The sequence below is a fragment of the Pezoporus flaviventris genome, unplaced genomic scaffold (assembly GCF_033815535.1).
Source record: "Pezoporus flaviventris isolate CSIRO_AGI_PZ_B2104156 unplaced genomic scaffold, CSIRO_AGI_Pfla_v1 ptg000191l, whole genome shotgun sequence".
In the NCBI taxonomy this organism is placed as follows: Eukaryota; Metazoa; Chordata; class Aves; order Psittaciformes; family Psittacidae; genus Pezoporus; species Pezoporus flaviventris.
Genome location: NW_026892739.1, coordinates 1,002,024 through 1,029,507, shown reverse-complemented (window position 1 = coordinate 1,029,507; position 27,484 = coordinate 1,002,024). Strand labels below are relative to the sequence as shown.

At 53.8% G+C, this 27,484-nt stretch overlaps 1 protein-coding gene and 1 long non-coding RNA gene across 2 annotated transcripts in view; one reads left to right on the top strand and one right to left on the bottom strand.

The window, feature by feature from the left end:
• Positions 1-27,484, bottom strand: part of LOC133262180 (S-adenosyl-L-methionine-dependent tRNA 4-demethylwyosine synthase TYW1-like) — a 347,477-nt gene that overhangs the window by 61,581 nt on the left and 258,412 nt on the right. The gene's annotated exons all lie outside the window — the stretch shown is intronic.
• LOC133262151 (uncharacterized) lies at positions 6,499-7,381 on the top strand. Its single transcript, XR_009741223.1, has 3 exons — positions 6,499-6,600; positions 6,988-7,090; positions 7,348-7,381. It is a non-coding gene; the product is annotated as an uncharacterized LOC133262151 (long non-coding RNA).

Here is a 27,484-nt window from a genome sequence, read left to right as displayed (position 1 = left end):
TAACAGACTCAGGCTGAAACCAAGAACGTCCCAACTCCTAAAGCAGAGCTTCACTCACCTGAACGGCAAGGATTTTAATTCCCGAGTGGCCTAATCCCACCCTGGTCCCCAGACCAGCCCAACCTTATCATTAACATCACAGGAAAAATGAGAAAACCTTGCAGAAGCAGAGTGATTTGCCTGAAGTGACAGAGCAAGCGAGGCTGACACACTCCCTCAGTAACAAATGGAAAGCATTCAGATGAGTTCTGCTGTAACAGCGGAGCAAAGAGCGCGTTCAGCTACCCACAAACATAAGACGACCAGGACTGAGGATTACAACCATCAGACACACTGAACTACAGCTGGCACATGCAACAACTCCGGTGGGCCCACAGGGGAGTAGCACATTTCACTGCACCAGGGGCTTCCTTTCCCCAGCAACTGCTCGCTGGGCTGTGGAGCGGGGCACAGATTCTGGGGCTCTTCTCAAAGCACCTACATGCTCTGTTACCTTCTCTTGGGGTTTGGAGGTGGAGAACTGAATGACGATCCAAATGCTGACCCCAAAGGCAACTGCAGAACAGACGTAAAGCCTGTGCAGCCATAAGGACACCAGGCAAGTAGAGAAGAAGCTCCACGCATCCATTGAGACATCCAAGTCTAAAACAGATCACAGATTTAGCGAGAGCAGATTCCAACAGCACAAACTGAGAATGAACACCACAAACCCAGCCATCCCGCACCTGCAGGCTCAGGCCAGCAGCCTGACGCCAGGCTCTGCAAAAAACAGCCTTTGCCTACAAACACGACGCTACAAGAAGCCTTCACCTCCTCAGAGGAGCACCAACTGAGCTCAACCTCTGTTTCCACTGCCCTGTGGAATCTCTGGGTTTTCTTTAGAGAGCACCGGTTCTGTTCCAGGCAAAGGCAGGTAACACTCGAGCTGTGCAAGTGTCTGAAAGGAAGCAGTCCCTGTGAAACACCCAGGGCATCGGACCGGCCTTACTTTGGCACAGATCCAACACGTGCAGATCTCTCGAGCTACAAAGCTCCACGGCAAGGGGAAAATCACCTCCAAGCGCCCGCTGCTGAGCACAACCCTTGCTCGTACACGTGAGGCGCCACTCTGCTTACAGGAGCTTTGAGCCAGGTTCCAGGCCAGAGCAAGACCTCGACTCAGGTCACAACCTTGACGGGAAGCCCTTCATCAGCAACACCGAAGCTCCCAAAGACCAGAGCTGGGAGCGCTGCGGCTCTGCGGCAGCCCCACCGAACCCCTCCAGGGGGGCTCCGGGAACCTGCAGCACCCCGGGAACGCCGCTCCGCTCCGCCCCCCCCCCCCTCCCCGGGCAACCCCTGCAATTCCCCATGGAACACCCCCACCTCCCCCGGGCCTCACCGCCCATGGAGCTGCCCCGCCGCCCCTCAGCCCTGGGCCTGCCCTACCCCTGCCCCTCCGCACGCACCACTGACTCCTGCTCGGAGCTCGCCCGACCCACGGAACCACGGCACATCCTCACACAAACCTCTCGTCCCCTTGCCCCGAAACCACCTCACGGCTCTTACCCCACACCCGGCCAGCACCCACCACAACATCCTCCCCGCTGCACTTACCTTACACACACCCTCGAGCTCCTACACGGCCAACCCCGGCTCCGCCATTCCCGCACGGACACGGCCCGGCCCGGCCCTGCCCGGCCCGGCCCCGCTCCGCTCCGGCCACAGCGCAACACCCGCTCCCGCGGCCCGCACCGCCGGAGAGCTCTCGCCTCGCTCGGCCCAGCGGCCGCCGCGCACCCCTTCCCTGCGGAGTGAGCTTGCGGAGCGACGGCGAGGCGGGGAAAGCGTAGGGGCGGCCACAGAGGAGTCACGGCCGGGCGGATTCAGCCAATGGCGAAACAGCGCTGGGCGGCCCCGGCCAATGGAGAAACAGCGCTGGACGGCCCCGGCCAATGGACAACCAGCGCGGGGCAGCCGCGGCCGCGTCCATTTTAGCTCCGCCTCCCTGCTGGGGCCATGGTGCGAGCACGGCGCGGCGGGAAGCGCTGCGAGGTCGCCGCTGCCGAGTGGCAGCCAAGTCCTGGGCCGGCGCTGTCAGGGACGGCTCCGGCTCCGGTCTGTGGTGGGAGGCCCGTGGGGGATCCGGTGTGAAGACGTGGCTGTGGAGGGGGCAGCGCCGTGTGGGAGCGGTTGCGGAGCCGAGGCAAGGCCCGAGGCGCGGGGAGGCGGGCCCGGAATGATGGGGCCAGGCCCCGTCCCTGCTGCCGGCAAGAAACCGTGCTGGGAGCAGCGCCCGAGATGGAACGGGGGGGATCCAATTCTTCCTGCTGGAACGGTTCCACAGCCAAGGCTGGATGAATGGCTGTGCGTCTCTGCACTCGGTACGGTCTGGTGTCGGGAGTGGTGGTCTGTTCTTGTTAGACTGTTGTTGATCTGTTGTTGTTACTCTCTTCTTCTACCGCAGTTGGCACGTTGGGTTTTTTACTACCATTTTAGTATTGTTTTACTGCGAAGGTCCTTGCTCACCTTCCCCCTTTTTCTGTCCCTACGTCAAATAAACAGTCTGTGTTCACATCTGCCTTCCCCGGGTTTGGTTCCTGGGCCAGGGAGCAGTGTGCTGCTTTCCAGCACCCTCTGCTTGGGGGTACTTGCTTCCCCGTTCCAACACAGCTGTGTGGTCGAACAACAGTTATTACTGTTTGTATTATTATTACAATTTGTCATTATTTCACCGGTTTTCCTCCACTTTGCTTCTGCTTTGAGCAGAGGCTGTTTCAGGGCAAGACTGCACAAGTGTGCTGGGAAGGACGCTTAATTACCACGTTGTGCTTTCTCTTGCGTTGGTGTTTCCAGTGGAGAGACCTCAGCCCAGCCCAGGGGCAGGAAGCAGGGAGCCTTGGCAATGGCAACCAGAGGAGTCTTTACGCTCTCAAGCAGAGGTGGATGGGCTGAAGGAAGCACCTATGGTGCTCCCCAAGCCCAAGGATGGCAGCAGCATCCTTTGTACTGCTGGGAGAGGGCAGGCAGGGAAGGTGGGGGCAAGGCTCAAGCAGGATGGGGCAGCCAGAGGCTGCACGTGCAAGAGCTTCTGCCCTTGCATCACCGTTTCGTTTCAGTCACCTGCAGCTCCCCTGGCATCTGCCCCCAAAAGACTCCCTTGTGCAGCCCCCTGAGGACCTGAGCCAGCCCCAGTGCTACAGCTGTGCGCACTGCATGGGAGCACTGGGCATGGGCAAAGGGGAAACCAGAGGGCTGGAGATGGAGCCCTGCCTGCCATGGGCAGAGTGTGAGCGTTCCTTGCAAGGCCCCTTTGAAAGGGCAGCACAGCAGCAGCAGCCTGCTCTGTCCCCAGCTCTGAGCAGAAAGACCTGAAGGAACACGAGGGCTGCACGTCTCAATACACCACATTTGTCCCTAGCAAGGACACCCTAGATTACAACGCGTGCCAGTGCTGGGCTGTCCTCTGAGAGCTCGGGAGGAGCCTGCAAAGCCCTCAGTAGCTGTAAAGACCAAAGCTTGCTGTGGCTACATGAAAACCCAATCCAGTTCTAAGCACAGCTTTCCCCTGCATCTCAAGCGTGGCGCTTGGCAGCTGCTGAGATCCGAAACCCGGTCATTTGCCTTGGGTTTGTTGTTTTCCATAGGGATTCCCCGTGTGCCCCTGCTCCCTCCCGGGAAGTCGGGTGCCCCTGAGCTGGCCCGTGGGGGTCATTGCCAGGGAGGTGCTCAGGGGAATCGTGTTCTGTGCGGTCTGTGTCATGGTCCCTGCCACGGTGCCTGCCTGGTAGGGCACAGCAGGGCTGTGGAAGCTGCAGGCACAGAGGCGAGGGTGGGCTCAGGACAGGGGTGGCCCAGGGTCAGTGACTGTCAGGGGGAGGGTGGCCCAGGGCTGTCAGTAGAAGGCGGGTGGACCGGGGGTGCCGGTGGAACAGGGCCACGAGCTGTAGAAGGCGGCGACTGGCGAGGTCCGGCGGCGCGGCTCCCGCAGCGCGTTCCGGGCCGGTGGCCGTTGCTGCTGCGGTCGGAAGCGATGGCGCTGCCGAGTCCGTGGCGCTGCCTCTGGCGCTGGCAGTGATGCTGACCTGCCTGGCGCAGGGATCGCTGCTGGGAGCGGCGCTGGGCGCGGGGGGTGCCCGGTTTGCGCTGCGGTCCCGCACGCCCGCCAGGCGCCCTCCGGCCCGGCGCCCTCCCGCACGGTTCGTGCCCCCCCAGCGCCCTCCCCGACTTCTCCTTTTCCCCTACAGGCCGAGCCTCATTGCCCGCTTCCCACCTCCGTGGCACAGGGACACAGGTGGCACGGGGATGCAGGCGGCACAGGGATACGGGCAGGATAAGGACATGGGTGGCGCAGCTATGGCGGTGCTGGTCCCATAGCTCTGCCTGTGGTGCTGCCCTGCCTTCTTGTGCAGGGATTGCTGCTGGCTGCAGTGGGGTCCTGGTGTGCGACACGGTCCTGCCGGCCCGCAGGCTCCGGCTCCCATGGACTCTAACGGTGGCTTGGCCGCCGGCACCGTCTGTGCTGAGAGCACCCACTCCGGCCACTACTGCCTTGAGGGAGCACGGGGGGAGGACGGGATCGGATCCTCCCGCCGCTAACAGAGGCGCTGATCGTTGTGTCCCCGCAGAGCCCCACTGCCAACCGTGCGCCACCGGTACCCGCTGCTGCCGCACTGGAGCCCCCGCCGGTACGCTGGGACAGTCAGATGCCCAGGGTCTTGCCATGGGCCCGACGCCCAGCCCCGCTCTGCAGCCCAGCGCGCAGCTCTTTGCTTCTCCTCACTCTGCCCTGGCCACTCTGCAGGGGGGACACATCCAGGGAAAAGGGGAAGACGAAATCTCTTTGCTGTGCTGACAGCTTTTCAGCCAGAGGCAGCAGCACGCCTGGGAGCCCGGTGTTGCCACTTTGACGTGGGTCCCCTCAGCACCTGCTGAGCTGTAATAAAACACTGCTCACGTCCTGGGCTGGGCTTGCAGATGTGAGAGGGGGACGAAGTCGTGGCTAATGGAGCTCTGCAGCTGTGCAGGGAAAGGTTTTCTCCACGGTGAGTCAGTAGGGAAGGGTTTGCCGTGTCTGGGGCAGCAGCATCCTCCCTCCCCATTGCCTCGCTTAGAAACAGCCTGGAGGCTGCTTGCTCCCAGAGTGGATCCAGTTTGGGGTGCTCAGGCTTTGCCCTGGACGTTCTGGAGGGGAGCTGAGCAGCTTTGAAGCAAGAGAGGCTCTGGGCTCGGTAGCCAGTGCCTGGGAGATGGGATTTACTCTACAGCGATGAAGAGGACGGGAGGCTGTGCTCCCCAGAGCCAAATCAGTTGAGACCAAAGCTGGTCTCTTCCTGTGTTCCAGGAGAAGTGGATGTGGGGGGGGTTGTCCCCACAGTCCTGCAGAGGAGTCTGCTGTGCGGTGGCCAAGTGGACAGGAAGGTAATGTACTGCTCATCCGGCGAGCGCCCTCTTGTCGGTGCCAGCCGGGAAGAAAGTGTTCTCCTTCCCAGCCATCCCAGTACCCAAGTGCTGCTCTCCAGGCCCGAGACCTGGCTACTGGGTCACCCAGCTGTGGGGCAGCCCTGGTGTTGTGCTGATCAGCATCCCTGCAGCCTTGTTCCCCTGCGGTGCTGTGGAGCAGCAGGACAGGGTGGGTCCGACCTGGGCCCTGTGAGGAGCAGCGGCTCCCACCCGGGATCCCCGGCTGCTGCCTTGAGGCTGCCCGAGCCGGGGCCCTGGTGGGGGGAGAGGAGCAGCTCCTCTGCCTGGAGCCATGCTTAGGCTGCTGCAGTGACTCAAGGCTGTTGCCCTGAGCTCTGCTGTTTGGCAAAGACAGCAAAGAAACACAGCAGGGATGCCTGTGGGAGTCCTCGGCGTGTTGAGTCTTGTCCTGCTCCCAGGTCAGGGGGCCGACCCTAACTGGCTCTCTCCTGCTTGCACAGGGAACAGGAGGTGCGACGATGGAGCCTCGCGCCAGTGACAGCGACCAGGGCTGTGCAGATGGAGGAAGGTGACTGCAGGTGGGGCCCAGCTCTGTGACAGGGTTGGGTGGGCCACTGGTGCGGGACAGCAGCGGGACGCGAGGTAGCTCAGGTCTGCAGGCGGGACGAGCTTGTGGTGTCCTCTGGAAAGGAGGAACGTGCTGGTCCTGAGGCAGTGGCGTTTTCTCCCGTGTGCCCATTGTGGCTAGGGTCCTGTGGCACAGTGTGAGATGTGGCCACGTCTGGCAGTTTGTGTGGTTTGTGGTTCGGGTGGGCAGCGAGCAAGGAACGTCTGTGGAGGTGGGATGGGGCCGCTGGCCCGTGGAGCCCCAGCGGGCTCTTGTGACAGCTTCCCCGTGGATCTCTTGTGGCCAGCTGCTGCCCCAGGGTATCGCAGCCTTGTCTGCGGCTTAAGGCCGTGTCCCTGGCTCTGCCCTCCAAGACGGGCATCCGGAGAGGGGTGAGAAGGGACAACCCCCTCGGTACAGGCCAATCGCCCCTGCTGGGAGCTGCTCCTGACTTGTCTCCTCCTGTAGCTGTCGAGAGGGCTGAGAAGCGGCGGCAGTCCCTGAGCCCACCACCATCGCTAGGAAACGGAAGACCGCGCAGGAGGAGCATCTGCCTGCTGGTGCCCTGGGATAATGAGCCACTGGTGCTGGTACGTCGCTGTCTCGCAGCCTCTTTGGCCTCGTCTGGGGACAGAATGTGCCCAGTGCAATTTGTGCAGGGCTGGGGGCAGGCTGACCTGCCTGCCTTGGGGCAGGAGGTCTCGTCCTTGGCTGAGTGGGAAGTGAGGCTCTCCCCTGCCCCGGTGCGTGGTGGCTGTGCGTGACTGCTGCCCACTGCTGGAGCAGGTACTGGCTGGGCAAGGGTGCTGTGCCCTCAGCACCAAGCTGGGGCCAAAACGAATGGGGACCGGAGCTCTGCGGTGGCTGCGGCAGAACCACGGCTTCCCGGCTCTGGAGCCAGCCTGCTCCACACCTCCTTCAGAGTGGCTCTGCCGGCTTCCCTGAGAAGGAACTAAGCTACTGCTCTCTCTTGGCAGCCCCCTGCGCCTGACCCGGGCTACCCCATCACAGAGGAGATCATAGAGGAGGAGAGGAAGGCAGCGCAGCAGTGGTTGTGCCGACTCCTGGGGCAGAAGGCGGGTAAGGACAGAGTGGGAATGTGAAGGGCACGGCAAGGAGGAGACAGCCATGGCGCGGGCTGGCAGGGCAGTGGGGTGTCCGTGCAGCACAAGCTGAGGAAGCTCGTAGGCCGGTGCTCCCTGGTCCTCGGGTCTGAAACTTTTAGAGCCTGGTGAAGGCTTGGGCGGAGCTGTGAGCTGTTCATGCTGGGAGGCTCTGCTAAGGGGTATTCCCATACAGCAAGTTGTGGGTCCTGATTTCGTGCTCCCTCCCAGCAGATGAGGTCCCCAGCACCAGTGGGGAAGGTACGTCCCTGGCACAGCCATCGCCCAGGGCTCCTTGGGCACCAGCTGCACAGGGGCAGTGTCAGGGAGCACGGCATCGGTGGTTTCTGGGCTAGCCGATTCCAGCACCAGCGGCCTCACTGACACCAGCCAGCCCAGAAGTGCGAGCGCACCCGTGTTGGGAGGTGAGTCGGGGCGGACGGGGCTTCTGCGGGGGTTAGATTTAGGCAGCAGCTTTCCTGCCAGACCTGGCTGAGCTGCCCGGGCTCAGCAGACCTGAGGGCTGATGCTGGGGCTGTGCAGAGCCTTGCCATGCGAAGGGAAGGTGCTTCCCTCGCTCGCTGTCCCGGTCCCTAGCCCTGGGGCATGCAGGGCCTCTCCTTGCCCCCTCTGGATGCACTGGATGCATCGGCTCCTGCGGGTGCTGCCAGCTCCCTAAAGCCAGGCTCTTCCTCCTTTGCTGACCCCGGCTCACAGTGGTGTGTTGCATTCCAGGGACTTCTGCATCCTTCTTTGGCCAGCGCCCGTCAGGCCTTGGAGAAGGCGTCGCTTCCCCTGGTAGTGAGGGAGCTGGTGCTGATGGGTCGTGTCGTCCCCTTGGTCTGTGGGATGGCGGAAGGGCCAGGCTGTGCCGTAGGAGACGGCTTGCGTGGTGGCTGCTGGGCTCTGGGGATGTAAAACCTTCCATTCCCACTGGGACAGGGATTGTGGTAGCCCTGGTTCCAGCTCAGAGTGCAGCTGCAGAGACCTGAGCCAAACTTTGTGCTTCCAGGTTTGTGCAGCCCTGCCTCTCTGACCCAGGCAAGATCCAAGATCCAGGGAGCTCTCAAGCGGCTAAAGGCACGGGACCATCATTGCCATAATAAGTAATAGCCAGTGCTGCTGGCCCCCCACCCGCGGGGCTCTGGTCCAGAGCAGCCCCGAGATGGGACCGGAGAGATGGGGCCAGGCCCCTTCTCTGCTGCCAGCAAGAAACCGTGCTGGGTGGCAGCGCCCAGGGTGGCACGGAGTGAACCAAACTCTTCCTACTGGAAGATTTCCCCCCCCCCCGAGGCTGGATGAACGTCTCTGCGTCTCTGCAGCCTTTCCTTCTGGCTTTATTTTGCCTTCTTTCCTAAGGTGCAGACCTTTGCTCCAGCCCTGGCAGTCTCTCTGCTCCCTTCTCTTCCCCTCTCTGCTGGTGTCCCTCCCCATGTTTGGGTGCTCTGGAGCCAGCTGGGGAGTCCAGAGCGGATGGGGATCCTCCCCAGATCCAAATTGTTTTCCATCTGTGGCCCATCCCCACCCCTTTGGGGTTTACCAGCTCCCAGGAGCTGCGGTGCTGTCTCCCCCGGGGCCGTTCAGTGGGAGAGGAGCAGAGGCTGCCAGAGCCAGGGCTCACCCGGGAGCTGCCCCCCCTGCCCACAGGGTCCCCACCATCCCCAGGAGGGCTTTGCTGCCAGCTCCTTTACTCTCTGAGCTGTGTGAGTGTGTGTGTCGGGGGCAGTCTAAATTACAGAAACCCCACAAACATTTAAATGTTCTTTAATGGAATAACACTTTGGTTTTATAGCTGAGCTGTTACAGCAGCTCCTTGCTTCTAAACGGTGATGTATGTGGATGTGACTAAACCTGTCCTGTTTGGTTTTTGTTCTTCCCCAAGGAGGAGGACAGCTCCGACACCAACTGGCCTTTTGGGCCATCTGCAGCCAAACGGCAGCGGCTGTGAAGATCCCTTGAAGATTTTATTGTTCTATGTTTGTTCTTGGCGGGTTCTAATGTTCTTGTTCTACTGTTGTTCTCTTGTTAAACTGTAGCTGTTTTGTTGTTTTATTGTTGTTTATATTTACTGGGTTCTTGTTATACTTTTGTTCTACCCTTGTTGTTGTAACAATTAAACTTAAGTTTTTACCATAATTTCACTATCATTTTACTATTTCTTAACTGTCAATATGTAATTCCCACCCCCACCGCACCCCCCATCCCCTTTTTATGTCTCCACTTCAAATAAACAGTCTGTATTCACATCTGCCTTTCCCGCGTTTGATTCCTGGGCCAGGGCGCAGGGTGCTGCTTTCCAGCACCCTCTGCTTGTGGGTACTTGCTTCCCCTGTTCCAACACACCTGTGTGGTCCAACAAGAGGTGTTATTATTATTATTGCTCTTTATTATTTTCACTGGTTTTCCTCCGCTTTGCTTCCACTTCGAGCAGTGGCAATTTCAGTGCAGGACTGCAAGAACGTGCTGGAAAGGACAGCGGAGAGACAGAAACTCTGCTCTGGGTCATCCCTACAGTAATACTAAAAGCATGGTGCCTCCGGGGCTGTTTGGATTCTGCTCTGTCTGTGGCCAAGTAGCTGCTTCTTACGCACAACCACCAAACGCTTTGGTCACAGAGGCGAACTTCATGATCACAATTGTACTATCTTCAAACTGCTTTACAGAAGTGCCTTGCTGGAAACCACTTAACTCACACGGCTCTTCCTGCTTCCCCGTTCCTCGTGGGCACTTCCTGAGGTGGGAAATGAAACAGAGCTCTTAGATCCCGCTGCCAGGGCTGGGTTAGTTCAGTGAGACCAAGCTGTGAGTGGGTACGATGCACTGCTTGGTGTTTCCACCAGCTGTGCCATGCTTACTAGGTGTCAAGAAGCTTACTTTGAGAGCAAAAGCTCAAGGAGGAGCAGTGACCCATCTGATAACCAAGCTGAGTTGATGGACTTTGAGAGCTGATTCATGTTTTGGCTTCTGAGTGCAGGACCTGAGTTTGAGAGCTGGAGCCCTTCTGGTGACTGTCAGATGGACACACTGGGGTTTGTATTGAGTCGGTGTTTGTCGTGGGGAGTCTCCAGCCCCCTGGGGATGCTCTGGGGGCACCTCTGAGATCAGACGACAGTAAACAGCCAGGGCCAGGCTTTTGTGTCCTTTAAGAGAGGAAAAAGAAAGAAAGAAATGAAGCTGCTCCTCTCACAGGGGAGAGGAAGCTGTGGCTTGTGCAGTTGCAGTCCTCCCCCAGGAAGGTTTTTCCTTTCTCTGTGACTTTCCCCACCTGGAGTTGATTTAATCACTTCCGTCTGTCCCAAGGACTTGTAGCAGTGGTGTGATGCTGTTTGTCTGCAGTTTGCAGAAGGGGAGAGCTCTGTCTGGACACTGTCCTCAAGGAAGCCATGCCATTTGAGTATCTTCTATTCTTCTGTTCCAATGCCTGACCACCTTTTGGTGAAGAAATCGTTCCTAATACCCAGACTAAACTTCCCCATGCCCAGCTTGAGGGATGTCATTATGAGAGTAAAATGTGGTTTTTTTAAATCTCTCTCCTACAAAAAAGCAGCTTTTTACACTCACAATGTTTTTACAGATACAATTCATACACAGATAGGAACATCACAGCCTTGATAAAAAGATGCGCACAAGACCTGATATTCCACACGTACGCATCAAGCACTCAACTTTATCCAGAGAAGTTTCCTATCAAATTTTACAAATTAAAAATAACAGGGGTGTACATCATGCAAAATTACAGGAGTGGAGAATTGTCACTTTTAAGCTGGCAACAGTCTAACTAAAACCAGACATTGGTTACAATATTTTATCAACGTTTTCTTGTTTACCGACCCCCCAGAAGACCCTCACCGTTCTTTCCAATGTGCCAAAATGTAACCCAATGGGCTTTTCTTCAGAATTCCCTTGTTTTGACCAGCTCCCATTCCAAGCAATCTTTTACGAATCTCCGTGGCTTCTCTTTCCCAGTGCTCTGCAAATGCACTTAAAACCATGAGAGCACTAACCTCTAATCCTCTTGTACAACCCCCCTGTACAACCCCCTTGTACATTGGTAACCCTGTGTCACCTCTCTCCCAGCACTGGGACTTGATGGATTTCCTTCCCTTTTCCTTGCACACCTCTTGGCACTGGGGCTTTGTTGCATGTCTCAAAGAAGGGGAAGCAGGAAGCACCAGTGCTGGGTTTCATTCACCCACAGTGATGTGCGAGGGGGTGGTTGGAGTTTCAGCGGCCACTCAGAGTAGGCTGTTGGGGTTTTACCTATTCCAGCCTTTTTTGGCCCCCCAATAGCCCCACAGATCCATGGTAAATGCACAGCTCCAACCCTTCTCTGGTGAAAACCACTTGGTGGAGCAAAATCCCAACAGCCCCTTGGTCCTTCGCCCCATTAAACGGGGAATTTGGCCTCAAAACGGAGCCTTTGGAGCTGCCTGGGGACCGCCAGCAGCATCAGCAAGTTATTTCCTGTATAACTTGGAAGGAAATGGAAAGGAGACAGGATGCACCACTGCAGAGCAGTGTTGTTCCCAGCTACTGAAATAAGGGGCATGAAGGGAAAGAAAGGGAATTTGTAATCTTGGAGGCAAAGAAAGCCTTTCCCTCCAGCTGATGCAGGTGAGATTGCAGGAGGGAGGCAGCAGATGGGACAATTTGCTACTGCTTTTCAAATGCCTTTCAGCTACTCACCAGCCTGCTGTGCCCCAAGGCGACCTCATGTAGGTTGTAAGGATAAAGAAAGCCAAATTCCTTCTGGGAGATGATGTTGAATCCCAACATGGTCCAGCTAAGCCCTCAAATAGTGGGGGGGGGTCGGACCTACTTTGCTATAAACTCGGCAGAAACAGGAGCTTTTGCATTTGCTGTTTAAGACAATTTAATAAGGAACAAAAGATGTCAGGAAGATTCAAGCTTAGGTTTGAAACAAGCCTTTATTAAATCTCCTGAGCATTCACACCCGTGTTTCCTACCCGTGTTTCCTCAGCTGCAGTAGTGATACAGAGGGTTGACCATTGTACAGGGGGGTTGTACAGGGGGGTTGTACAAGGGGGTTGTACAGGGGGGTTGTACAAGGGGGTTAGAGGAATTTGTTTAAACAAAAGGACTATCTGTTGTAAATGCTTGCTAAGCAGAACAGAGACCTCCAGTCCTGTTAATAAGCAGACGCCTGAATCTACTGATAAAGGGGAGAAGCAGAGGATTTACGGCTGGGACACTGATCAAACTCTACTGATAAAGGGGAGAAGTAGAGGATTTACGGCTGGGACACTGACCAAACTCTAAGGCCACACATAAAGACTAAAAAGGTGAAAAGTGCAAGAAGAGGAAGACTCATTTACTTCATCTTGAAGACCCCTACCCAGAGGAGGAAGACTCATTTACTTCATCTTGAGACCCCTGCCCATGACCAGAGGGGGCACTGCGCAGGCGCAGAGGACCTTCTGGCTCATTATAATACGAAGTGGGGATAGGCCATGAATATGTATAGGTGTATTGTGCAACCTTATGAATATATATAACTTTAGAGAATAAATGTACAGGGAAACAACACTGAGGCATGCATGACTTTGAGGAATTATCCCCGTGCATCTCAGCGCTGAATAAAAAGCATACCTACTTTACAACTTTAACGAGTTGTGGAGTCAATCCACGCATCAGTAGCAACCTTCAGTCGGATTCTGGGTCTAACAAGTGATATCTTAAGATTAAAGATAGGTACGGTGCTTGGACAGAGCTGAGTGGAGACGTCAGGACAAGCACATTGGTCCTCCAAGCACACGTAGATGGTCTCTGTGCTGGGGCAGTGCAGGGCGGCACATACAGGGGTGCCTTGATGGAGGGTGTGGATGGAGGGAAGGATTCAGGTCTGTGCTTGTCCAGACCTTGTGTCTGGCCCCAGTCATAAGCATGGGACAGGAGGTGACCGGGTGGGTGAGAACGCTGCCCAGTAGCACAGCCATGTAGCAGACCCCAGAGAATCCACAAGGGGTGAGCAATGGTGTGATGTCCCACAAGGGGAAGAGCTGTCTCTGCTAGGCTGGCCCCAGCAGACCCCAGTGTACTGAGACAAGGAGGCACAAAAGTACGAAATGTAATCAGTTCTAAGTAATGTTAAGGTTGATGGCTCTGTTAATGGAAAATAAGTGCGGTGCTTGAAGGTAGTTGACATAGGTTCAGGTCCTCAGGACCTTAGCACAAAAGGTGTGAGAAAAGCAGAATAGAAAAACAGGAGCTGGGGATGGGGAGTATCTGGGACTATTAGATGTCCAGGGTGGGCACAGGTAAGCTAACTGATAAGGAAAAGGACAGGATGATTGCTCTGTTTGTGGTGTTAATAAACCCATTAAGCTGGTGAAGCCACAAAGGGAGAGCAATGGTGTGATGTCCCCCAAGGGGAAGAGCTGTCTCTGCCAGGCTGGCCCCAGCAGACCCCAGTGTACCCACTGCAGGCTGGGGTTTCCTTACCTGGGGCTTCCCTGATGCTTAATGCAAAAGCTTTTCCCTTGGGGACTGCTCCTAAATGCCTGTGGAGTCTCTGATGTCTAGTAAGGAAAACACCCTCAAGGTGGCCTTTTCCTCAGCAGAGTCATTACTTATGTCTCTCACTCCTCTGCCAGGCTGAGGATTCTCATCAAGCCTGTCGGGACAGAATTCTCTTCAGATTCCTGTTATTATGTCAAGCTTGGTTCAGCTCGCCTGCGAAGGTATAAAATGACAAGGGAAGACACGCTGCTTGTGTCGGGCACGGGGGGTGCAATTGCATAAAGCTCTTTTCCTCAGGAAACCAGGCTTACAGAAGTCAAAATACCCTTTTCCTAGTGTTTCTCTGGAGCTGCGCTCCCTCAGCCCATCACTGCTGAGCGATGGCAGCTCTCCAGCAACATCCCCTCTGGGGACGCTTGGCCATGCTCTTGGAACCTTGGAACCCCTCCCAGGAGAAGCCTGCGATGAATGACCCATCCTTGAGTCGCCAAGAAGTCCATTGAGTCACAATGACCAAAGCCAGCCCTAAACTTCTCACCATGTGGTGGAGATGCCCTCACACCAGGGGATTAAATGGGTTTTAGCAACAGGATAATTCTTCCTCTCCTCCCCTGCCAAATAACCTCTGTGGGGTGCAGAGCTCAGGGCTTTCAGGGCTTGGCAGCATCTCTCTTTTGAGGGCTCACCAGTTCACGGGTATCTCCGTCCCTTCCCAGGATGCACCGATGTCCCTGCTCATGTGCAGCTTGGCACTTGCCACCTGCCAGGCAAGAAGGAAAAGCAGAAGAACTGCTTTAGAGGGTTAACCCCTCTAAAGGGGAGCAGTGTCCATCCTTTTTTACCCTCCTGTCTCTGTAAGCAAGTGCTGGGGCTGGAGGAGGGATCCTGAGCGCCTGGATCCTTCTTGACTCTGCAACAAACTAGAATGAAATATTAAATGCTTTCTCTCCTTTTTATGCCTTGTTTATGGCTCTCATTGAAGCAGGGATCTGGCGATAAGTGAGGGCTTGGAGCTGAGAGCAGGACCCTGGTCAGGCTGTGCCTGGGCATGAGAGCATGAGCGGCAGTGTCCTGCAGGGTACCAGGGCACCGAGTGGAAGGTGATGGATGAGGACTGATGTGTGTAGGACAGCTCCTATGGGCTGCTTGGCCACTGTGGAGGGGTTGACAAAGCAACTGCAAGGAAAACTCTCTCCTTGAGCACTTGGAGGCTTTGCTTTTCTCACCCCATCCTCGCTGTCTGGGTTGCAGGGCTGAAGTTGAGCAAATGGAGAAGGGTGATGGTTGGGGTGAAGGTGTTGAGCTCCTCTGCTGCCTGAGGATCCACCCCTGAACCCAGTGTGCAGCTCATCTAAAGCCTACAAGCTATGTGGGGAGAAAAAACAAGTATCTCTTCTGGAGCACTTAGCAGCTTGCAGTCGCATGTGCTGCTTCCCCCTAACACAGAAAGGCAAGCACACAAACACGAGCCCTCGCTTCCTCTGGTGTAAAGCAGCCTCCTCTCCCAGGGAAGGAAAGCAATGAAACTACATCAGCATCCTCCACAAAACACCCGAATGCCCAAAGCAGCCAAGATCCAGCTTCGAAATAGAGCTCCAGTGTGTGAGGTGCTTTGATACGGCAGTGTACCAGGAGGAAATACGAAAGAGTTTATTAAATCTCACAGACCAAACAATGCTACCACCTGGAAATTTAGTCTGGGAAAAGGCCTCCAGTCCCATTCATCTCCAAGCAAATTGGTCCTTCTCTCTTTCGAAGAGACTCAAGATACAGTTTAGGCTTGGATGCATTTCACAAAGCGATCAGCAAACTCCAAGCAGCAGGATCAGCCCCACACCACAGTTTCTCATTTCCCTTTGGCTCCTATTCCCCAGACCTTCAAATCACCAATTCATTCCAAACCCAGTTCCCATCACTTGAAGGAATCAGCTGCTGTGCAAAACTGAACACAAGCAAATAACATCGCTGACAACTTTCCAGCCCGGCACATAAAGCAGCTCTTGGTGTCCCCAGATCTGTGCTGCTCCCACAGGGTTTCTAGAAACCATATGAACTGATTGTCAAGTGGGCAGTAACATGCAACTGGAGACACAGCAGCATGCCCACTGCTCACAAGAGCCCATTCCTTTCCTGCATGGCCAATTCCTACTGCCCAGCATAGGAGCGTGGTGCTGGGGTGGGATGTGGTGCTACACGGTGCAGTGGAGCCATCGCTTGTGGTGTCAGGGCTGGTGCCATTGCAGCACAGAGGCACTGATGGGGCTGTACCCTGGCAGTGCCATTCAGACACCCCAAACCTAGCAGCCCCCAAAGCAAGGAGCAGGGGCTGAGTATGGCACCCTGTGTCTGCCTTGCAGCACAAGCTAGACTAATGCATGGTGGTGGCTTAAGTGCTCTCCAGGGAGATTAAGTGCCAGTAATTAATCTTCAGTGCTCAGATAACCAATTATACATGTGAGAGACATAGGCAACACGCTGGATTTGGGATAGGGGCACCAGCAAATGGCTGTAGGGGATGCTGGTGTGCCTGACACCCAGCCGGGATGGGAATGGTTCTGCTGCATCCCCTGCTCTTACCTAGGAGTAGGGCAAGGGCAAGGGGCGGTGGACAAGGAGAGGCAATCCTGAGCTGGGGACTGAACTGAGGCTCAGGTTCAAATAACCTGTCTGGGAGCTGGAGCACAATGTCCCCCCGAAGCTGGTGCTTTCCCAGCTGGATTCACTCCCCAGGCTGAACACCGTGGGGTCTGCGTCAGAGATGGAGGCATCATCTCTCGTTAAAAGGCCTCTTCCATTTCTGATTTCTCTAATACAACTGAGTAATAGTATAGACATGTCAAAATGGTCTTTTATTATGATCCATTTATGCCATCAATGTGATATCCTCCTCTTGGATTGCTTAGTTATGTATTAATACAGAAAGAAAGCCGATGTTTCTTCTAGCTCTTCATTGTCTAAAATGAGTCCCAAACCCTCCGTGTGATGGATTGGCATTATTTTTAGCTGTGATCATGCCTTGGTGCTCTGAAATTAGGAACATGCTTTTAAAATATTGTACCACATGCATTTGTCTTATTTTGCTTAATCTCTGTCTCACCAGTTATCAGTCTGGTTTTATTGTAGAATCATTAGCGCTAGTTAGAAGTCTGATGTATGTATATGACATCATTTATTTGCTGTTCTTTGCATAACAAGGAATGGGAAGATAAAACATGAATCTGGGGGAATGGTCTGTTGATGTTTTAATAGAGAACTTTCATAACGAATGGCTTTGCTGGGGCATCATTATGTCCAGCCAGTGTTAGAGGTCTAAGGGAATGCACTGAGGATTGAGGAGAGAGTTACAGGAATGAACCTGGGGAAGATGCTGTGCAGTGACAGACTAAAGGGGTTTGACCTGTTTGATTCATCAAAGAACATCAAAAGCTGAAAGTGAAAGGGACAAATACCCTCACCAGGAGGAAATATGAAAGGGTTTATTAAATCTCACAGACCAAACAATGCTACCACCTGGAAATTTAGTCTGCACACTGCAGGTCAGAAGCTGCCAGCGCAGGGTTTTAATAGAGATCAGACAAAGGACTGATGCTGGAAGACCCGGAGCCCTGCATCCACTGGCACGATTTCCTCCCCAGATCCCATAGTGCAGGGCTAAGGGGTTGGTAATGGGAGCTTCCTCCTCAGCAGCCCAGCAGCACTGAGTCCATCCCTGTCGTTGTGCTCAGCTGGGAGCACACGCTGCGTTATTTGCCGCTTTATATAATGGGATTCTATGAAGAGGTGCATTAGCCCAACACAAATTACTGGGCTGGAGAAAAAACCTCCTGTTGGTGTTGAATGAATCAACTCCTTCATGTAATGGCATCAGCTGCCCTGAAAAGTGGATGAAATGATGGCTGTTCTGCTCCCTATTGCAAGGGAGTTTATTGCTGTGAATGCGAGGGGTGTTTCCCGCTGGCTTCGTCGGAAGAAGCGATGGAGAAGCCTTCATCCCTGCGCGAAGTGAGGAGGAGCCCGCCATGGAGAGAAACCACCCTCAAACACAAAACCCCAATAGCAAATCCCAAATCCCGGCCATCTCCTGTCCAGGCATGGGGTCCCCAGTTAATGCCTCCTTCTGCCCTCAGCTCCTGCCTTTGTCAATACAAAAGAAAGGCATAAAACGGACAAAAATGGTACTGATCATGGGGAGAGGATTGGTCCAAAACACGGGGACATGAGACCATCTCTTCCCCATGCTCACTGCTGGGGTAGGTAACAGCAGCCGCTCCATTCGGCTGATGAACAGGAGCCCTTCTCCTCTAGACATGTGATGGATGGTCCCAATTATATTCTTCCAGCACTGATTTAATGTAATGTTTTATTAATAGCAACAATCAGAGGAAAGCAAACAGCTTATTCTGCACACGCCATTCCCTTTCTGCTTTTATGTTCCCATGTTCACCTACACTCCAAGTCCCCGATGCCGCAGCATCGGGGGTTCAGGAGGAAGAGGAGCGTGGGGAGAAACAAGCAGAGAATTCACAGAGCAAGGCAATAGCTCATTAGGATATCCTCAGCAGAATTAATACAATTGTGACAATACTTTCTTCACTCATTCCTGATGGATCACTTACAGGAAACTGCAAATTGCTGGTTTGTTTCTTTGGGTGTTAAAAGAGCATGTGCAAGGATGGGGAAAAATAATCCACGGTTTTGCATTAGTGGTTTTAATACTCTTGTTACAGGAGTGATGGGAGGAACATCATAAATCCATCAGAGGTGTCCCCAGCGCAGCACTGGTAGGACTCGGTCCTGGCTGCGCTCTTCGCTCAGGGCCAAGTTCCTTCCCCAACCTGCCAAGCCGTGTTGCCAGGGAAAATGCTCCTAGCTGGAACTGCAGCTCCCACCTTGGCAAGGGAGGTGAAGAGGGAATCCCTGGGAGCTGGGGTGTTGGTGGGATCAGCAGCTCCGAGATGTGTGGGATGGACCCTGCAGCGCTAATGGGGAAGCAGCATGCTTCAAAGAAGCACAACACAGACCAAAGCATCCTCATGTCAAAGCTTGCCACGTGCCAAGACTAAAGCCAATCTCCTCCTTCTTTCGCTCCTTGAACCCTCCCTTCATCAGCAGCTCTCCATCATCTCTCTCCCTGTTTGCTTTTGTATTTGGGAGCCTGTTTGTGTATTTACTCATTCGATTGCTTTAACAGTGATACAAAGTCCCCGTGGCTGGTGGTGATAAACCCAGCAGCCACGTGCTCTCTTTACTTTGTTATTCCAATTGTCGCTCCTGGCTCCAACATGGAATTTAAAGTTCTTTTCAATCAAAAGCGCTCTATATTGTGGTTAAATGATTTCCTTTCCCCCCGGAGAATCATTAATCAGGCACATGAGCTAATATCTCTTGCTCCTTCTCAACCTCTTTTGGTAAGTTCTTCAAAGAAGGCAAGGGGGGGGGGGGGAGGGGGGAAGGAAAAAGGGAGAGAAAGATTAAATGGAGCAGGTGTCACGTTTATCTTATTTCCAGTGCAAATACAACCCACAAGTGCCAGGCTCAAACCAGACCCTCAAGAAAACCTGCAGAATGTTCTCTAAATAAATGATTCTTGGCTCTCTTGTGTTTGTTTGCAATTTGCAGTCATCCTCCCAGTCCTCCTGCCAAGTAAAAGCTGCTCTGGGAATGAGCTCATCGGAGCCGATTCCATGGGGCGGAGGAGTCAATTGCCTTGCCATGTCCCGTCTGCATCCCCTTCCCAAGTCACTGCCCTGCACAGCCCTCATTCCAAAGCAGCCCAGCATCCCTTCCCAAAACACAGCTCTGAGATGCACGAAGCTGAACTTTGCCATTAAAACCTCTACTCAGCGCTGGCTCTGCAGCAGTGGAGAGAGGGATCTCCACATGCAAATCCTAAAATAAACCCTAGTCTAGCACTACTGTGTTTTTCAACACAATTAAATTTATGATTTGGAGACTCCATGGCTTTCCATGCTCGCTTTATAAGGTGGCTGTGGCTGGATTGTGCCCTTTTCAGTGGCCCTTTTCAGGTGCTGTCCCCTGCACCCCAACACTAGCCCATGACCTCTGGGTCACATCCTGCTGAAGGGCAGCCTTAAATACACGGGAGCTGTGCTGGGGTGCTGGGACCCACGGGGGTCTGGTGGTACAGACCATTTCCATGGCTCCTTGGGAATGTGGGGAATATCCTGTGGGGAATCCCGTGTATTTGGGAGTGAGGGTGATAAATCCCCTTTAACCTGCTGCTGTAGGAAAATGCGGCTCATCCACCATGTGGGGCCCAAGCCATGCACCCATGGCTGGAGTAGAATGACAGCCCAGGGGGTTCTGAGCACCAGCACCAGTGAGATTTCCTTAGTGCCCATCAGAAACCCCAGCTGCACCCCAGGAAAGAGAAAATAAAGCTGTTTTCCAATGGAAAATTGGAGATTTTAACCAAGTGGTTTCCACTGATAACTGCAATGCTCTGAGCGCATCAGTGCACATAGCCACTCTGCTCTGCCCCGCGGCTGGGAAGTCCTGTTTGGCTTGTTTTACCATTGGAAACCACCAGATACTGCAGGAGATGGAAAACGCAGCTTGTGTGCAAGCCCCTGTGCCGTGTGCATCCATTCCAGCTCCAGGTCTCCGAGCTCACCAGGAGCAGCTTGTTCTATTCAGCGCTGGAGATCCCAGGGTCAGCCCCATCCTGTTTCCCAGATGGTGGCTGTCGCGTGTCACCGAGTTACACAGGCAGGAGCACAGGGACCAGCCAGTGCTCTGCAAGGCTGCGCAAGGACTTGGAAAGGGTTTTGTGCTCTTTGTGTTACTAAACCCAGGTAGAATCCAAAGGGGGGTCATCACCCTTGACACGTGGGACCGTAATCATTTGTGATGGGGACAATACAACCAGGCTGCTGCAGATGCTGTCGCCGGTGCTGACCTCTCAGGTGTTGCTTTTAAGGCTCTTCAGCTTTTAAGAAGCTGCTGCTGTGTTTTATTCATGCACCTTGTCTGGGGAGGTAGGTTTGGGCCAAGAACAGGGGGAAATCCAAAGGGAGAAGGTGCCAAAGCACAGGTGTAGCACACTTGGTTGTGGCCAGGGGATTTCAGGGCTGCCTTTCCCTTGGCTATGTGGGGTAGCAGCATGGTTCCCACACCTCTCCCTGCTCCACACTGTACTTTGCTCCTGTAGCGCGTTCACTGGTTTTAAAATCACTGCAATTATTATTCCGGGGGGGTGGGGGGTGGTGCTGGTGGGGTGTTTTCAGTTGCAAGTGTCTGACGTAAGGCAAGTGCCGGGCTGCTGCAGGGCATGGTGGGTTATGAAGCACAGGTATGTGCCTCATGCCCTGGGACACAACATAAGACCTGAATTTGGCAGCAGAGAGGATCAAGCTGATGGCAGCTGAGAACATCCAACTCATTCTGCTGATGCAGACACAAGGGGCACAGAAGGGGGAAAAGGGCTATTGATGCCCTAAGTGCCCTACTGAGTTAGCTGACAGCAGCAGATCTACCCAGCCCATAAACTGTATGACTGCACTTACAGTTATGCTCTTCCTAAGCTACAGGCAAGGAGGAGATAAATCATGTGAAGGAGGAAGAAGAGGATGAGGGTAGCACAGGGATTCAAAATCCTGGGAAGCTAAAAAGGAAAGCAAGGAACAAACCCTGCTCTACCACCACTGCCTGCCCCATTCCATCAGCTCTTGCAGGTCTGGAGATGCCCACAGGACCCCCTCCTGAATCCCCATCCCATTTAAATGCTTCCTTCCCTTTTCCTTTCCTTTCCTTTCCATCCTTCTGCCCTTCCATTTATTGACACAGCTAAATATGGACCATCCCATCCTGCTTGAGGAGCCTCGTTCCTGCTCTCTTTACCTTTCCAGGGCTATAGGGAGCTGTTTGGGTGCGGTGGAAAAGCCCCTGATTTACTCTGCTACCTGGGTGGATGGTCGGGAAGGGCTCAGCTCCACTCCAGCCCTCATCAACGCTCTCCCGAAGAGGCTGTGTTTCCAAAGTCAAAATGTTCCTTGCAGGGGGAAGGCGAAGACTTAATAGGAGAGGTGGCAGGAGGAAGGAAAGTGCTTTTATAGCACAGGATGTTAATTGCTTGATGGGCTCCTGTTGCACAGCATGGCTGGGAAGCAGCCACATCCCAGAGATGTGTTTGTCACCACACACAGTCTGTGCTGTGGACCAGATGTCAAGGGGGGACAAACACAAGAGGCCTCTTACCTGCACACTGAAACACCGTAGTTACCCTTGTCAGCCCTTCCTAGAAGAGCCAAGCTGCTTGGGTTTGCTCACGGTTTCCTCACACCAGGAGGACTCAGATGGGAGTTACTATGTGGTGACAACCAGGGCTGAGCTCCCTTTTTCTATGCTACAGCCCCACAGGGGCTATGGCAGCACAAACCAATCCCGATGAGGATCACACAAGTGATTCTATTAAGCTCTGGACGAGGTGATGCCCTGTTAGACATAGGGGAGAAAAGAAAGCTTAACACACACGGGATAAAAGGAGGGGGAGCCTGGGATGGAGCTGAGTTTGCCAGGCAGCAGGATGGCGACTGGAGATGTGTGCACCCTCCCAAAGCTGCCATCACCTTCACAGCCCTCACCAGCTTCACACCAGTGCCACAAAGGCAGGGACACCTCAATCCCTGCTGCTGGAAGGTTGATGAATGGGGAATGCTGCACACGTGTGGGAAAACCCCTGTCAGTTTCTCCCAGCAGATCTCCTATAGCCATTAACAGGTTGGAGGGGGCAATGGAGATCCAGGGCAGCGGTTCCCTGCATGTGCAAGAGCATCTCCTCTGAGCACCACACCTCAGCAGCAGTTCCAGACATCAGCGTGGCGAAGCTGTGAAGGGTGAGAATGCAAGGGAACGAAAGCATTATGTAGGAAATAAAGGCAGTTACAGTTGCTTCAAAACATTGAAGAGAACGAGACAAAACATTGAGAAACGAGCCTGTGTTATAGATAAGGAAAAGGATTTTGTGCATTCTCCATGCGGAAAAGTCTTTCTAGGACCTGAGACCTCCCATGTCCCTAACATGCTCCGAGCTATTAAAGAATCACAGGATCATAGAATGGTTTGTGTTGGAAGGGATGTTCAAGCTCATCCAGTTCCAACCCCCTGCCACAGGTTGCTCCAAGCCCTGTCCAACCTGGCCTTGAACACTGCCAGGGATGGGGCATCTTCCCTCTTAGTAAAATCTGCCTCCTTCCCCATTTACCTCTTCTTTTCTTTTGGGGAAGTTGATGATTTCTACCTTTCACCCCACACCACAGGGCTGGAAAGGGGATTTCTCATCTCACCCAAGTCAGGGATAGCCACAGAGCCCCGTGACACCCGGAGAAGTGCACTTGGGACACTGCGCACTACAAAAAGACTTATGGCAAAGCTGCCACAGAAGACAACGTTGTGGAGGACAACTGAGAGGCCTAAACTCACCCTTTATTCAGTTTTACTTGGCCAGGCGTGAGCCCAAGTACGTGGGAGTCCCCCCACTAAGGCACAGGAGCAGAAAGTAAAGAGATATATATGAGCTTGTCAAGCCAATCGAGGCTATGGGAACGGAGAGCCGTGCCAGCCTTCCGCTGCTCCACCATGCAGGGAAGCAGAACTAGAGAGGCAACAAGGAGAGAAAGAGAGAGAACCATCCTCTAAAGGCTGTTTTTAAGACAACCCTTCCACCCTAGGGCTTGTTTTAACAGCCCAAGCTGCACACTACATACATCCCCTTTTACTTACGATGATGATTACGGGCTGCTGCAGGGTTCCCTGGATGGCAGAGAGGCAGCGCCAGCGCTATTAAGGCATTTTGTCTTCCTCTAAAATCACATAAAGACCTTTCCCGTGCTCCTCTTGCTGGGCAATAAAAAGGGAAAACCAATCCAGGGCCGAGCCAGCTGCTCTGTGGCTGGATGGGCAACGCGCCTTGTTAGGCACAATGAAGTGCTCTCCGCTTAACCCCAGGCCATCAGCAGGGACAATCAGGGCAAGGATGAAGGGAAGGGCTGGGAGCAGCATCCACTGGCACACAGGCACCAGCTCAGCACACACTGTTAATGCATCTTAGGGATGTGTCCCTGTCCCGGAGCAAAAAGTGGGAAGTCTCCACTTGCCTGGTCCCTGCATGAGCGCCCCATTGCCAGCCCTGGGCTTGGCTTTGCTCCCTGGGGATGGAAGCGCACAGCCAAGCCAGCCAAAGAAGTATTCTGGGGAATGAATCAGTTCAGTTGAAGTGTGATTGATTGAGGACTGAAAGCCACAATCCAGCAAGTCCTGGAAAATGTAATAGTGCTAAAACTATTTAGTTTTTGTTCTTTCATGTTTTGATTTGGTTTCCTCCCCCCTCCCCTTTCCCTTCTGGAGGTGGCTTTGTGCCAGGATGTTTGGGTGCAAACAATTCAGCTCTTTCCCAGCTGACTTGGACATGGGGTGGAGGAGGCTTTGGAGCTGGTAAGACCCACTGCCCCAGTGCTCTCGATGGAGCTGGGATTCCCATCCACGCTCTTGGTGGAGCTGGGATTCCCATCCTTCACCCACTCCCCCCAGAACCAGTTGCCAAAATGCACCAACAAGGAGAAAAAGGAAGGGAAGAACCCGATGGTGCTGAGCCTGCCAGCTCTGCTGATCCCAAACCTGGAAGCAGGAATCCTGCTCCTCCTAAGCTACTATGTGTCATGACACACGTAAGCATGTGTGGCCTCTTTGGTCAGCACGACTTTCAGAGCCGGACAATGGAGAGGAGCAACATGAGCATTAGGCTCAGCACTGGCATCTCCCTGACTTTATGGATTGTCCTCTAATGTGGTCAGTAAATCAGTGCCCTCAAACAAAGGGTAAATTTGGTGTCCAGAAAGCCCAATGTACTCCCGAATGCACCTCAACAACCATTTTGTGCAGCAACAAACCTAAACTAGATGCCACACATGGAGGGAGCAATGTGGTTTAGCTGCTTGTTTGAGATCCGGTCCAAAGCAACCTGTCAAGCACTGTGCCAGTGGCCTGGCTGTGTAATTAGCAATTGATGTGAGCATAAGTTGCAAGCAGTGCCATTAACATGGAATTGTTTGTGTTTTCAACAGATCTATTTTGATTCTTGGTTCCAAAGTGAAAATGCCTCTGTTTGTTCAACATTCCTCGTTGGCCTGTATTTTTCATTGTGGTTTTTTTTTTGACACGGTGTCAACATTTCTCAAGTGGGAAAAAAGCCCTGTGCCACACAGCGCACGAGGGAGGGAGGCACTTACGGACCAGGGCTCCCTCACAGACCGTTTTGACGGGGAGAAAATGGATTTCACCCTCATGAAATCCTTGGCAGGAAACACTGACTTGATGCAAACAGGAAAAAAACCCTAATAAATAAGAGGAAGTGCTGTTTGCTTTCGGATGGTTTGAATTGCCCATGTTTTAGGGGCTGAAAGTTGAGGGTTTTGTTATTTTTCAACTCTTCTGCTACTGGGACTAAGCAACCCCCCCATTAATTACCTTCCTACCAGTACCCATGGGTACACCCCAAGGGTAGCAATTGATATTGCTTTGGCACAAAACCCACATCCCCAGTGCCCAGAGCGCTATGGGGACACGACCCTGTGATAGGGGCTGGCCATGATGTCAGGGGGATGCGGTGGCAAGGGGCAGGGGAGCTGCCAGCAACACTGATTTCTACCCTGCCCACAAAGGGCACATCAGGAACTGACTGACCCCAAACCTTCCTTTTTGAGGAGGAGGACTTACAATGAGATAAATCACACTTCCTGTGAAAAGCAGTACTTTACAAACAGACATAAGCTTAAACCCAGCTCTAGCTTTCTACCTGCCCCACTCCAAACTCTATACAGGCTCCAGCCCCAAACTCTCACCCTACCAGGACTTCCCATTCAGTTCTGAACAAGTTCCTCCTCATCCTAGGAAGCAGCTCAAAGGCTGAGCGGAGAAATGGCTTTCTTGGCATGCACATCTCCTTTCTGATTATTATTCTGGTCATTCACCCTCTTTCCCTCTCAATCTTGAGGAAGAAGCAGTGATTTTGTGAGTCGGAATTTGGAGGTATTCCCAGCTCCTTTCCCTGCCCCCCCTCCCCAACTCCTGTTAATTAAAACTAATAAATCTGCTCAGCAGAGTTTGCAGAGCAGGAGGACAAGGTACAGTTCTCTTGACACAGCAAGGCCATCTCGCCTGCTCCCACACACCTCTTATTTATTTCATTTATTCACGGATTGACTCCGTTCTTGAGCCTGTTCCAGCAATACGCTGCTGATCGGAATTTCTCGCCTGTGCTACGTGCAGGCTCTTTGCCTTCCTTTCACAAGGAAGCAGTCCCCCAGGAGCTGCAAATAATCAACAATTATCGTGGCATGCATCCCTAGACGTAATTACAGACAATCCAGACTAACCTGGAAACAAAGGGAGTCCGTGTTATACAAGACCTACTCAGTCTATTCCTCTGCACGGGCCCCGTACTGTCCGCAGGGTAAAGGGAGATGAAAGCACAGGGTCTGGGGTGCGGGGGGTTAGTGCAGTGCTCAGTCCTTTGTGCTGATTTGGGGGATGAAGTAGGAAAAGCCAGAAAGAGGGATCAGCCCCCACATATCATAGAATGGTTTGGGTTGGAAAGGACTTTAAGACCATCCAGTTCCAACCCCCCTGCCATGGGCAGGGACACCCCACACTAAACCATGTCACCCAAGACTGTGTAGGTATTTAAAGCCATCTGAGATGCTGCACAACCCCTGGCCACCCCAGAGAGCCAGGCTGCACCTGCCAGCCCCAGGAAGGTCCTGAAGGGCTCTGTGTAGCTATGAACTACCCGTGCCCTTCTCCAGCATGGTAAACCTGTCCTCCAGGAGGACAGAATTGGCCTCTGCATTAGGTGCTTGGTGTGAGATGGACTGGAGATGCTGCCCATTGCCTCTTTGCAGCCAAGTCCTCCTTGTCCATAGGGAGCGGGTGGTGATTCGTCCTCCCTGGCACCAAGCTGCTGCCAGAGGGGAGGACTGAGGAGAAGCGTGACCCAAGGGTGCCACTGAGCCTCTGGCTGACTTTCAAAGGCAGAAGTTGGTGCAAAATGGCTTTGGTCTCCTCCTCCTCGCCGGGAGGAAGGCAGTGCTGGTAGCTATAGCAACCAGGCCTCCTGTGCTCCAGCCGCCAAACTTCAGGCTTGGGCGAAGAAATGAAGAGGGACGGGAGAATGCAAATGACCTGCAGTTCCTCCAAACCCTTCTGATCAATATTATCTTCATTTGAAACCATGGGAGCTGGGGGAGACGTGCCTAAGGATAAAGGAGAGAATCCTGGGCAGCGTGGAAAGGCACAAGACAGAGAACCAAGACAATGATCCATCTCTTCCACTCTCCCCAGCCTCTGAGCAGGTTCAGAAGAGGCCGTACTCGTGTCATGCAGAGGGTAAGAGCTTTAATTAGTGATGTAAGTACCCTCCACAACAGACTTTGCTCTCTCTGTGCTCTTGGGAAATGGCTATGCTGCAGTTATAGAGGAGAAGCATGTCCTTACCCTGCTCTTCCCCCTCTCTGGCACATCAGCACGATGCAGCAGCAGGTGTGTGTCACCTCTGGAATGGTGCTGAGCCCTCTCAGGGCACAAAGCAGAGCTGGGGGGGGGGGGAAGAGCAGCAGCCAAAGAGTCGTGAACATCAGTGGCTGTGTCTGTCACACAGTGCTCCACATTCACCTGACCCAACAGCAACCACTGCACTCAAATCTGAGTCCAGATAAACGGTGTCCAGTTATGGGACAGCACATCCAGGTTGCCCATCTCACGGTCCCTGCACCTTCCCATCCCCTGCCCTGAACAGCGCTGGGGCTTGTTCCGCTTCATCTTCATCCCCACCCTCTGCACAGGACTTCCTGTGGGTGTTATTCCAACCTTTGGCTTT